Here is a 12,959-nt window from a genome sequence, read left to right as displayed (position 1 = left end):
TGAGTGGCTCAGTCAATTAAGCACCTGAATCTTGGTTTCAGCTCAGGTCATGATCACAGGGTCCTGGGATTGAGCGCCAGCATGGGTTCCTTGCTTAGCGGGGAGTCTGCTGGGGATTCTCCACTCTCCCTTTGCCCCATTACCTGCTCACATTCTCTCTTTCTCTAAATAAAATCTTAAAAAGGAGGAGAAGGAGAAGAAGAAAAAGGAAGAGAAGGAGAAGAAGAAAGCTCTCTCTGCTGTATGGCCAGCAGCACCTGAACATTCCAGAAGAACGCTAGTATGTTCTGCTTTTGAAAGACTTCAGCCTCACAGAACCCCTGTGATCCTCACCAGTATTATTACAGCTACTGTTTATTTAGAATCTAATACTTACGAAGCGAAGTAAAGAGTGTTATCCTTCAGTATGCAGAGCAAGAAACTGAGTATTAGGAAAGGAAGTCATACAAGAAGAGTGGCTATAAGGCATCATCGTCTGAGCAACCAGAATTAGAAGATGAAATCTTTAAATAATGGTCTCTTTAATTGTGTGACTAAAATACTTGTCCTTATGCTTCTTGACATTATACACACTGCTTCAGCAGCAGGGAAACAACAGAACAGAATATATATTTAGTAAGAATAACTGAAATAGAAAGCTACCATGAAGGTGCATTGTTAGTAAAATCCACCTGTCAGCCAGATGTGAATGACAATGGCAGTTAGCACATTTTATACTGTTTTTTCTAGACCAAATTGGCAGTTAGGGATTCTGCTCATGGATTCTGGGAGATTCACTCTAAAACACAAAACCAGAGGCACCTGGCTGGCTCAGTCAGAAGACCATGTGACTCTTGATCTCAGGGTGGTGAGTTCAAGCCCCAAGCTGGGTGTAGAGATTACTAAAAAAAAAAAAAAAAAAAAAAAAAAAAAAAGAATTTTAAACAACAACAACTAGAAGAATACAAAACCAGTATTTGATAGGATAGAAATTCAAACACAGCTCTCTTCCGCACTAAATGGCATTCCATTGCAATAGGCAGCCTCTTGCCTCCTCTACACAACCCCCATCTAGAGCCCCATTTCTCCCTTTGTAGTGGTGGTGGCATTTCCCAAGCCAGAATCCCATGCCCCTGGGGCTCTAGCACCTTTTCCTTCTCTGCCACATTTTTTCTTCCACTTCATCTTCATGTTTTGCTCCAGAGAGAAAGCTCAGCCACTTCCCAGATCTCTCCACACTCTGCTCCATGGAATTCTAAAGAGAAGATTGTGAAATTACCTCTTTGAGTACCAAAGTCTTGGATGGGAACTAGACATCATGATCCTTTCCCTTCCCCCAGTCTTATCATCGACAACACAAATAGTACTGTCTCTTTCAATCACAAAGATTACTGATATTACTGTTATTACTGATATTATTTCTGACTACCTCATCTGGATGTGAATTTGCACTGTGTGATTTCCCTTCTCCTCCCACCCTCTAATTCTCAGCAGGTTGAAAGGCTTGCTGACCACCTGCATGTGTACCACCAGAAAGAGGAAATCCCCACATTCACTCTACTCAAAAGTTTGTGACAACTCCTGGAGGAAACTCTAGGTTTGAGCCTGGGTTTCTCTATCCTTCTATTGACTCCCACCAACTTGTCTCCCTGGGATGCCACATTTATCATTTCCCTGGAAAAGAAGACTCAGTTCGCAAAATATAAGACTTTCTAGGAGGAAATACCTGGAAGTAGCCCCAGACAAAAGTCAAAAGCCAGAGTCGACGGATGTCGGTCGGCTGCTGTGTATGGGCCTCTGCAGCCTCACCTACAGCAAGAAGAGCCAACACAAGCCCTGAGAAGCTAACATGCTAGAAAGACGGCCATTCCTCCCCTGTGAGGATGCTATGGGACATGGTGGGAAGAGAGTAAGAGAATAGACACATTTTAATCCTGGCTCTTTTACTTTGACTAATATATTTTTTCATCTATTCATTCATTCAGTAAATGTTTATCGAGGACCTACTACATCTCAAGCCTGGTTCTGAATTCTGAAGATATAATGAGGAACAACAAAACATCTTCATCCTCAAGAAGGCTAACATGAAGAGTATATTAGATGTATATTGTTGGTCAATTTATTTAAGCTCTAATATATTTAAAGGAAAAATAGTACCAGCCTGACACGGAAAGTTTAAATTAAATAACGTAAAATGCTTTTTGGCGGGGGTGCCTGGGTGGTGCAGTCAGTTGAGCAACTGACTCTTGGTTTCAGCTCAGGTTGTGATCTCAGGGCCTTGGGATTGAGCCCTGTGTCTGGCCCTGTGCTCAATGCACAGTCTGCTTGAGATTTTTTCTCCCTCTCCCTCTGCCCCTCCTCCAATGCTCATTCTTTCACTTTCTCTCTCTCTCTCTCTTAAAATAAATACATCAATCTTTAATAAATAAATAAAATGTTGTTTGGTGCCTAGGACATGGTAAGCAGGGAATAAATTGTAGCCATTATTACTATGTATCATCCCTCCCCCATCTCCCTAGTTCTGGAATTCTCCTTCAGTTAAGCCAAAGACCCCTAAAAATGTCATTAGCTATGACAAGCAGTGGTATTCCAGACTTGGTGTTTGTGATCCTGTGATTTTAAAGGCATGGATGGACACTTACTGAACCTCGGGTGGAAGAAGTCTCTAATGCCAGAGCTCAAGATACACCAAGGCCATACTTGACACCTCCAACCAGTGTAGAAAAGCAACATTGAAGAGGAGGAGGTTTTTTAAATTGGGCAGAAAACACTGCAAAATCTAACCAGGAAAATGCAGAGTTGTTTGGAAGTCACAAGCATGTGGGATGAATCTAGAAGAGAGACATTATACACTTCTGTCGTATTCTCATGCTGCATTTTATGACATGTGTCTTTTCAAGGCAAATTTTTTAGATTTATCATAAAATCCAGCAAATGCTTGGCTAACAGCTGTGTCCATCAAAGATGGAATTTCCCAGTTTCTACTAAGTTGCGGCATGACCTTAAGTTTAAGTAAATGTTTATGTGTAAGTTTCCAAGAGTTTGTTGGCATAGAGATTAATCTGGAAGGAGAAAAGGGGGATTTTTATTCTAGGCTATAAAATGGATCCTGGAGTGGGTTGTTTTGTTTTGGGTTTCCATACCTGCCCCCTCTCTACTTTAAACATTCTTTGGTACAGATGTGAAACAAACATGTCTTTATATCTGCCAATTGAGTAATCTGATCTTCAGCCAAAAATATAACTGGCTCCTAACAAACAGGTATGATGCAAAGAATGTACATTAAAGGTTATTCTACATGTATTCAAGTAAATGGGGTAATTGTGCGAGTCCCACGAATTTTCCAGTAAAGAAAACAACCAAAGCCAAAAAAGAAGCTTTTGTTGTAGAAACCTCTGACCAAACTAGAAACAGACCAATTTGATATTGTGTTTATCTGGGGGAACTGCTAGTCTAACTCAGTCTCTTCCTGTCCTGTGAGGAGCTGTGAACACTCAGGACATCCTTGTACTAAAAGGAACATGGGGCAGATATGTAAGACTCTCTCCATGTGTCAGAGGATCACACAACCTCACAGGTTTTGATTTAAGAAATCTGACTCTTTGATTTAAGAAATTTGACCTCCAAGTTTAGTTGTAAACTTGCTTAAATGCAAATTCTAAGGCTTGTGAAACGTCTTCATTTCCTGACATTTAGAAATGACCCCCATACCAAAATTAGGAATTGTAAGTTGACTGAAATTAAGTCTGTTCATTGCTATGGAGGCTTAAGATATTGATTTAACAAGGCAAGTACCCAGAAACAGTATTTAGCAACAAAATTCCTTCCTTATCTTGAAAGGTTTTGATTCTGAGAATCTACATAACTACTTTCGTAGACCTTTGGCTGACAGCTCACACAACCATTAGCTGGGACCTCATATAATACGTTTACAGTTTGAAGTAACGTCACTGTGCTGATATTGCATTGGTGGGTACAAACATTCTATTTTGTCAGGTTATTTACCTGTTGATGTCTATCTGAAATATAAAAGTAATTTCTTTTTTTTCTAAGTCTGACAGTTATTTTCAGGGATTACTGTTGTGGTTCTTGCTGCTTATCTCCAAAAGAGAGCCAATAATTTTTCTCTTGTATTTTAGTTCTGCTAATTGAACAAAAATAGAAAGATTTATGTTTGTATGAATATCTGTGATCCTTTGACTTGGGCAAAATGGCATGTTTTCATCAACTGGAGTCTGAAAATAGGGAAATACAGAGAATTCACCATGAAAGAAAAAATATATATCAAGAGATGTAACAATTTTTTTCTGCTTAGGTATTCAATATCTATTCATCTCTTCTTCCTAACAGACCTATATTCTGCTCTGGTCCCTAGCCATCAGAGGGTAGCTCTATCCCCAGCTCAGAATTAAAGCTGAGACTACAAACTTTCTCTCCTGTAACTCAGAGAAAGGAATGGATTCCACATGGCAACTTAGTACACACACATGAATACTATATACTTTTTATAGAAAACTGAAAAGATGCTTTAAAAAACAATATCCACCTTTATGATCTGCATTATACTTTGATATGTTTCTTCTACTCTATTTCTTTTTTTAAATGATGATCCTGACCACCAAATTTGATTTACCAACCCACTAGTAGGTCATGAGGCAAGTTTTAAAAACTATGTGCACCCTACTCCTCTTGGCAATGGCCTGCTTCCAGTTTAGTGACTCATTCAAGTTCATGAGACATGAGAGAAGTCTGCCAGATATCTTTCTTGAAAAATTTCTTCGCTTTTAGATTTAAAAGGGTGCATTATACTGAGTTTATGGATTGGAAGAAATTTTGGAACCAAAGAGAAAATTTATTTCAAAATATTTCTTTGACATATACTTAATGTCAGACTCTATGAGATATAGTAACAAATCAGGACTGTCCTTGTTGAGCTTACAGCCAGTTAAGCTGGATAAACATTGATCAGGTGTTTCCAAATGTGACTGTGTTAGAAACAAGAGGAAAGGCATATCATAACAGAGCTTCTTTACTGTAACACTGTTGTTCTCACTGCGGGGGGGGGGGGGGGGCAGTTTTGCTCCTCAGGGGACAGTTAGTAAAGTCTGGAAACATTTTTTGTTGTCACAACTGGAGGGGGTTCCTACTGGCATCTAGAGTATGGAAGCCAGGGAAGCTGCTAAAGCATCCTACAATGCTCCTCATGGAGTCCCCCACAGGGCCCTTCACAACAAAGGATTGTCCAACACCAAATGCCCTCAATGTGAAGACTGAGAAATGTGCCTGGTTTGTGTAATTTTCTACCTAGAAATTCAAATTATTGAAGATTTTCATTTTCAATTGTTTATATTCCATGTTGTTCAAATTATTTATGAATGAATATAGAGTACTTAGAACAGTTAGACAGTTTTTTTTAACATTAGAACTAATTTAGCTTCTTAAAAGTATGTTACTTGTCCCTCAGAAAAATCTATTATGAAAGTTTATAAACAATCTTAGTGTAATCACTACTCAGTTAAAAGAAAATCACTAGAAATATAAACTGGTAATTCTTAGCTGAATAAGGAATTATTTTTAGCCAAAATTTATTTCTCTTCTTTTTACCCCTGTAATGTTCCCCTGCAGTACTGAGTGTATATCTATTACACATCAAAATAAGGATGGCTGCAATAAGAAGTATATATTTTTAAGATTTACTGATGTAAAATGAATTGCCATTATCAAGAACAGAAATATAGTTGTTTGATTCATATGCAGTCCATGAAGCTGAAGGGCTGGGTGTGGCAGGTGCGGCAGGGCAAGTATGATGGTCTTACTCTCGTCTCTTTGTGATCTCTTTGTTAGTGTCTGATACCTACTCATCCTTCACCCCAGTCCAGATGGCCACCTCACGTGAGACCTACAGAATGAGGTCAGTGATGGAGAAAGTCTCAGTGAGAAAGACCATCTGTCTCACCTACTATATGACAATATGACAATTGATAGTTGTTTTAGTTATTTATTAGGCTGCATATAGTGACCCCAAATCACTGCAGCCACATCAACATCATGTTGGACCAGAGAGAGTAAGTAAGTGGTTAAAATGAGACAATAGAAGGGGTGCCTAGGTGGCTCATTAGTTAAGGATCTGACTTGATTTCAGCTCAGGTCATGATCTCAGATTTGGGCTCCAGACTGAGCGTGGAGCCTGCTTAATATTCTTTCTCTCACCCTCTGCCCCCCACCTCCCATGCACGTGCACTATACCTCTCTTAAAAAAAATGAGACAACAGGAGCCAGCTCAAAGGGGTTATCACTGGCCAAATGTGGGATGACTTGATCATAAAAATCCATGAGTTCATAATGATATATTATTTTAAAACATGAGTGGTAGAGGGCAAGGAGAAAGCTCTTCTGTGCAGAAAAATGTGAATGAATAAATACAAATGATACTACTGAATTAGAAAATAACCATTTTGGTGGCACATAGGTGGCTCAGTCAGTTAAGCATCTGCCTTTGGCTTAGGTCATGATCTCAGGGTCCTGGGATTGAGCCCTGCATCAGGATCCCCATTCAGCAAGGAGTCTGCTTCTCCCTCTCCCTCTGCCCCTCTCCCCCAAACCCCAGCCAACTCCCTGCTTGTACTTTCTGCTCTGTCTCATGAATAAATAAGTAAAATCTTTTTAAAAATCCATTTTGCAATATCTGATTCAGGCAATAATTATCAATAAATATTAAAACTTTTGAGTTTCTTCTTTGGAGAAATTGGATATTTAGAATATCACACATAATATTACTTGTTAATTACAAAGGCTAAAATATCTTTACAAAGAGGAAATATGGCAAGCATTACCAAATTGGATATCAGAAATCTGATAGTTCAAATTGACACTATGGGCTTCATGACATAAGAAACTGAGATGGACACAAAATAACCTAGGTGGATGTTGCAGAATAAAGGATTTGTCTGCTCTTTGTCCCTGGTTGCTGGCATAGAGCTCCTGAAACCTTTGACCTTTCCTGAGTGATAGAAGTGTCTTTGATCTTCAAGAACCCCTTGGGTAGTACCTGAGTTTACCCTAACAACGTGACTCATGATGGGCTCCTGTATAGCTTCAGGATGGGGGGGCTGATTACCAGAATGACCAACCACATGATTTAGAGGGTCAAGACCTTGAGCCAGCCCATTTTCTGGGGCAGGCAAGAGGGCTGGAGACTGAGTTCAATCATGTGACCAACAACTCAACCAAGCATGTCTACGTAATGAAACTCCAATCAAAAATCTTGACACTGAAACTCAGTGACCTTTCCTGGTCACTGGAAATCACTGTTGAATATCAACACATTGATATTCTAGGGCAGGGCACAGAAGCCCTGCATTCAAGATCAGAACCTCACCGTATATGTTTCCTCATTTACCTGTTTCCACTTTGTATCCTCTATAATAACAAATATAGTGAAGGGGAGCAGAATTTGCCATCCCAAACTATGCCCCTTTGGCATAAGGATTATATTGAGCTGGTTACTTTCTTAAAAACACAGACTTAGGAGAAGCTCTGAAAACAAGTAGCAGTTACCCTTTTGTAAGAGACACTTACGTGTATAAGTGAAATCTCTGTTTGTAAGGGCAGCTCTCTCTCTCTGTACCAGAAGGGAAGGATGACTAAATCTCTAGAAACTCTTATCAATGGAGAAAGCAAACACTTAGCTTTTCATAACAACCTTACCCTTGTTTACTGTGCTTTGCTTAATAACCTTTGATAACTGGTCCCCCCACCTCCTACAGTTTCTTTTGTTCTTAACTGGAGATAATATTTAAGATGTGGCTTGGGTCATTTGGGGGAATCACTTAGTTCTGGGTTTCTCTTATGTATACAGGAGGTACACATGTGTTATTAAACTTCTGTAATTTTTCTTCCTGTTAACCTTTTATTATGTGTGTCGGGGAGAAGGGGAGGGTCTTGGCCAAGAATCTAGAAAGGTAGAAGGAAAATTATTTTTTCCTCCCTACAATAGCACTTTTTCTGAGTTCTGTGATTCATTCCAGTGAATTATTGAGGGGGTCTTACGAATCCTTGAATTTGCAGCTAATTGGGCAAAGTGTGGGTGGCCTGGGGACCCCCTGAATTTACAGTTGACATTTGAAGTAAAGGCAGTTTTGTTGGGGAGCATACCCTCTACTTGTGGGGTCTGCACTAACTCCTGGTGGTTAGTATCTGCAACTTAAGCTCAAATGCTTCAGCAAAACCAGAGTGGTCTATAGAGTGGGAGAGAGTGAGAAATGGAAGGAAATGTGAACAAGCAGAGAAACTAGGTGAATGGCTGTTCAGTGCCCTGTTCTTTTAGAATTTTTTTTTTTTTAGATTTTATTTATTTACTCATGAGAGAGAGAGAGAGAGAGAGAGAGAGAGAGGCAGAAACACAGGCAGAGGGAGAAGCAGGCTCCATACAGGGAGCCTGACGTGGGACTTGATTCCAGGACTCCAGGATCATGCTCTGGGCTGAAGGCAGGCGCTAAACTGCTGAGCCACCCAGGGATCCCATGGAATTTTTTTTTTTTAAGATTTTATTTATTCATGAGACACAGGCAGAGGGAGAAGCAGGCTCCCTGCAGGGAGCCCAATGTGGGACTCCATCCCAGGACCATCCTCAGCTGAACGTAGATGCTCAACCACTGAGCCACTCAGGTGTTCCTCTTTTGGAATTTCTAAAAAAAGAAAAAAAAGTTGGGGGAAAATGAGGGCATCAAGTAGAGTACCTCAAAATGTCTCCTGTGCCAAAAGGTTATGTCAAGCATTATACTGTGGATGTACTTCATGCCGCTGAAGCATACACTTAAAATTGGTTAAAACGGTCAATTCTATGCCTGGTGTATTTGACCATGATGGAAAGAAAAACACTGTGTCACGATATCTGCAACAGATTTTGTCCCTTCCATGCAGCAGGGCCAGCGAGGGTGCAGGCCATCCGGTGCAAAAGTCCTGTCTGACTGACACAGCAGGACCAGGAAATGCAGCAGCAGGCGGGGCAGGCAGGGCCTCCTCAACATCATGCCATTGGAAGAATAAGGCAGCTGACCAGTGGGGTGGGAGCTCTGCTTGGTAGATGATTCCAGCGGTGCAGGCCGCGTCAGGCCCAGCGTCTGTCTTCTCAATGGCCTAGTGTGCGGGCACCCACCCCTTCTTCCGTCCCTACTCCGCAGGCACCTGGCGAGGGGGGCGGGTAGTTTGCTGGTGAGGCTTCTAACGCCTCAGGGAGCCCAGGTCTGGGATGTTTTCATTTTGTCCTAATGGGAAATAAACATATCACATATGTGGGACATAAAAATGTGGGCACAGCTCCAGATATAGCCTGCTGCTGGCTGGGCAGCCCCTGGGAGCAGCCTGCCAGGTTCAAAAGCAGAGATGCTTTTTGCAAAGGTTAGGCTCAGCAGGCTGGGTCGGGGCTTCTGTTCGCCCACCTGCAGAACCAACGAGGAAGTAGGAATGGGGCAAAAAAAAAAAAAAAAAAAGATTGTCACCAAAGATTGCTCTGTCTTTCCTTCCTTGCTTAGAGCTCTTTAGTTGTCCAGGTGGCATGTTTTTTTCTTTCTAGCACATGTCACATCGACCATTGGACAATTTCAGGAAAAGTAGCACAGTTTTTACACATTTGTTTTTACTACTACATTTATCAATCTAAGATATCCTTCCTCCCCTTTCTTTCTCTTCCTCTCTCTCTCTTTCTTGTTAAAATGTGTATAACGTAAAATTGACCTTTTAAACCACTTCTAAGCATATGATTCAGTGACATTGAGTATCCTTTCCCTTTTAATTTAAACTACATTTTAGAATTATCATTACAAAAAGTAATTCACGCAATTGATAAAGAAATAAGGCAAACACTATGGAAGGGCAGGAAATGAAAAAAAAAAGAAAGCCTCTTACCCTACCCTCCCACAAAATGTTATTAACATTTTTTTGGTGAACCTGCCCAAAACATGTTAATGGACCATCAGTTTTTAGTTTTAAAGATTTTATTTGTTTATTCATTAGACACACAGAGAGAAAGGCAGAGACACAGGCAGAGTGAGAGGCCGGCTCCCTGCAGGAAGCCCCATGTGGGACTCGATCCCAGGACTGGGTCACGATCTGAGCCAAAGGCAGATGCTCAACCACTGAGCCACCCAGGTGCCCCTGGACCATCAGCTTTTAGCAATATAAATATATTCTCTTGTTCCTTATGGGTAAGAAGGCTCAGGCCTTGGAAGCATAATGGTTGCTTTTTCTTTCTGGAGACACAGATGAGTTTTCCTTACTTACCTGCAAACAGGTATGCCCACAAGCAGACGCACACACACACACACACACACACACACACAAACACGTACGTGCATTCATTTTCATAACTAACCATGTATATACATTTTATATTTAAAGAATAAAAGAATAATATTCATATTGCTCCATACCTTGATTTTTTTTTTCACTTAATAATGTCTGCCTCACAATCACCCAAACTCACAGATACATTTTGCTTATTCTCTCCTTTACACTTCGGTTAAATACTCTTCCTTTTTTTTTTTTTTTAAAGATTTTATTTATTTATTTATTAGAGAGAGATTGAGAGAGAGAGAGAATGACTAGGGAGCAGGGTAGAGGGATGAGAATCTGAAGCAGGCTCCAGACCAAGCCCAATGTAGGGCTTGATCTCATAACCCTGAGATCATGACCTGAGCTGAAACCAAGAGTCAGATGCTTAACTGAATAAGGCACCCAGGCGCCTTGGTGAAATACTTTTCACTGTCTACAAATGTCTCACCATTTCTTTCCTCTTATGTTCTGTATTCACCAAACATTTACCATTTCTGCCTCACAATTTAGTACCTAATTATACAGGAACAATGAGAGCTCAGGGGAAGAGAGGGCAAGCTCCTTAGTCAGTCATTCATAGGTTTTGGTCTCGGCTTCACCACTAACTAGCTGTAGGCGGGTTCTAGGGAAGTCCCATTGGACACTTTCCTCAATTTTTCTGGACCTCTTCTCTCATATGAAAGTTTGAACTTTTTAGTAAAAAGAATAATGATATTACTTTATTGAAATTATGCATGTGTGTGAGATGCTTGTATTGGTCAAGATTCTCCAGAGAACAGATTAATAGGATATATACATGGGAGAGAGACAGAGAGAGAGAGATTTTAAGGAATTGGCTCGGACACCTGAGGAGTCTGGGAAGTCTAAACTCTACAGCGTAGGCCAGCAGGCTGGAGATCCCAGAAAGAGTTGCAATTTAAACCCAAAGACAGTCTGCTGACAGAATTCTCTCTTTTTCTGGAGAGATCAGCCTTTTTATTGTAAGGCCCTCAACTGATTGGATAAGGCCCACTCACATTGCGGAAGGTAATATGCTTCACTCAAAGTCTATTGATTTAAATTTAATCTCATTAAAAAATACTTTCACAGAAACATCTAGAATAATGTTTGACCAAGTATCTGGGTACCGTGGCCTTGCCAAGTTGACCTATAAAATTAAGCATCATGGGAGTTTTTTAATTTAAATATTCTGAAAAGCCACAAGGAAGAATTTTTATCCTCTTCCATCCCAAATCTGAACAGCTAAGGACAAGAAATCTCAATATTTAGTAACCACTATCCTCAAAACTTCTATAGGCTAGCTCAGTGAATAGAGAGAGAGAAACATAGCTAGAATATGAAAAGCAAATACTACAAATGTTATTTTTCAGAGGAAGTTTATAATTTAATATTTCTTTAAAAGGGAAAAAAAGGAACCAAAGTGCAACTTCAAATAAACATATCTTGGGTGTCTGCCTTCGGCTCAGGGCGTGATTCTGGGAAGCCTGGATCAAGTCCCACATCGGGCTCCTACATGGAGCTTGCTTCTCCCTCTGCCTGTGTCTCTGCCTCTTCACTGTGTCTGTCATGAGTAAATGAATAAAATATTTAAAAATAAAAAACTACTTTAAAAGAAAAAACAAAAAAAAACGTATCTTTACAGTAAAGTGTGTTTGTTTCCAGAAGATCCTTCTGAGGATCAGTAAAAATATGATGTAGAGCCATTAAGAAGTGGGAGTCAGCATGGTTTTTTTTCTTTTCTTTTCTTGTTTCAATTTTATTTATTTATGTTAAAGATTTTAGTTTTAAGTAATCTCTACACCCAACATGGGGCTCAAGCCCACAACCCTCAGATCAAGAGTCTTGTGCTTCACTGATGGAGCTAGTCAGGTGCCCCCTTGTTTCAATTTTAGACAGAACCAACTTCCTAGTATAAAAGATAAATCAGCACAGTACGTGACCTCCTTTCTCCCTCCTCCCCTCTTCACTGTCCTCTATTTGTTATTTGCATTATTATGAGTTTTACATCATTAAGGCTTATAAAACTTACAGGTGCTGGGCAACCCTGGTGGCTCAGGGGTTTAGAGCCGCCTTCATCCGAGGGCGTGATTCTGGAGACCCAGGATCGAGTCACATCGGGCTCCCTGCATGGAGCCTACTTCCCCCTTTGCCTGTGTCTCTGACTCTCTCTCTCTCTCTCTTTCTGCCTCTCATGAATAAATAAATAAAATCTTTTAAAAAAAACTTACAGGTGCTGAATTATAACTTCAATAATTGTTTCATCTTAATTTTATGCATAAATCTATCCGATGCCTCTTTCCATTTCTTGTACGAAGTCTTCTATATTTCTGACCTCTTAATTTTGATTCTTTTCTTGGTTGGCTAGATGTCATCAACAAGCCTTTTTTTCCTCCCCAAATCATTTTGGTTTCCTTTTTATGAAAGGTCCATGAGTGTTGAATACACAGTGACTGGCTACCTTCGTTTATGTGTTGGACTTTAGCCCTGAAAGTCCTGTGTCCCAGGTAACCCCTCAGTCCCAGGTAAACAGACACAGTAGGTCACTGTAGCCTAGCCCTTAAGTTCTTGTTGGACACATAGAGCAGCTTGGCTTCATAGTTCCCTGACAACACTGTAAAATGCTGTGATGCTGATTTTTGGTGCTGAGT

At 40.4% G+C, this 12,959-nt stretch overlaps 1 protein-coding gene across 1 annotated transcript in view; it reads right to left on the bottom strand.

The window, feature by feature from the left end:
* Nucleotides 1-497: 497 nt before the first annotated feature.
* The window catches only part of GCNT1 (glucosaminyl (N-acetyl) transferase 1), a 68,780-nt gene continuing 56,318 nt past the window's right edge, over nucleotides 498-12,959 (bottom strand). The window contains exons 3-4 of the transcript XR_012002388.1: nucleotides 1,128-1,234; nucleotides 498-881 (exon numbers count right to left, since the gene is read on the bottom strand). The gene's annotated coding sequence lies outside the window, so the exon portion shown is untranslated. The remainder of the gene's footprint in view (nucleotides 882-1,127; nucleotides 1,235-12,959) is intronic.

The sequence above is a fragment of the Vulpes vulpes genome, chromosome 1, assembly GCF_048418805.1.
Source record: "Vulpes vulpes isolate BD-2025 chromosome 1, VulVul3, whole genome shotgun sequence".
NCBI classification, from domain to species: domain Eukaryota; kingdom Metazoa; phylum Chordata; class Mammalia; order Carnivora; family Canidae; genus Vulpes; species Vulpes vulpes.
The sequence above is the reverse complement of the archived record's forward strand: the minus strand, read 5'-3'. Positions and strand labels throughout refer to the sequence as shown.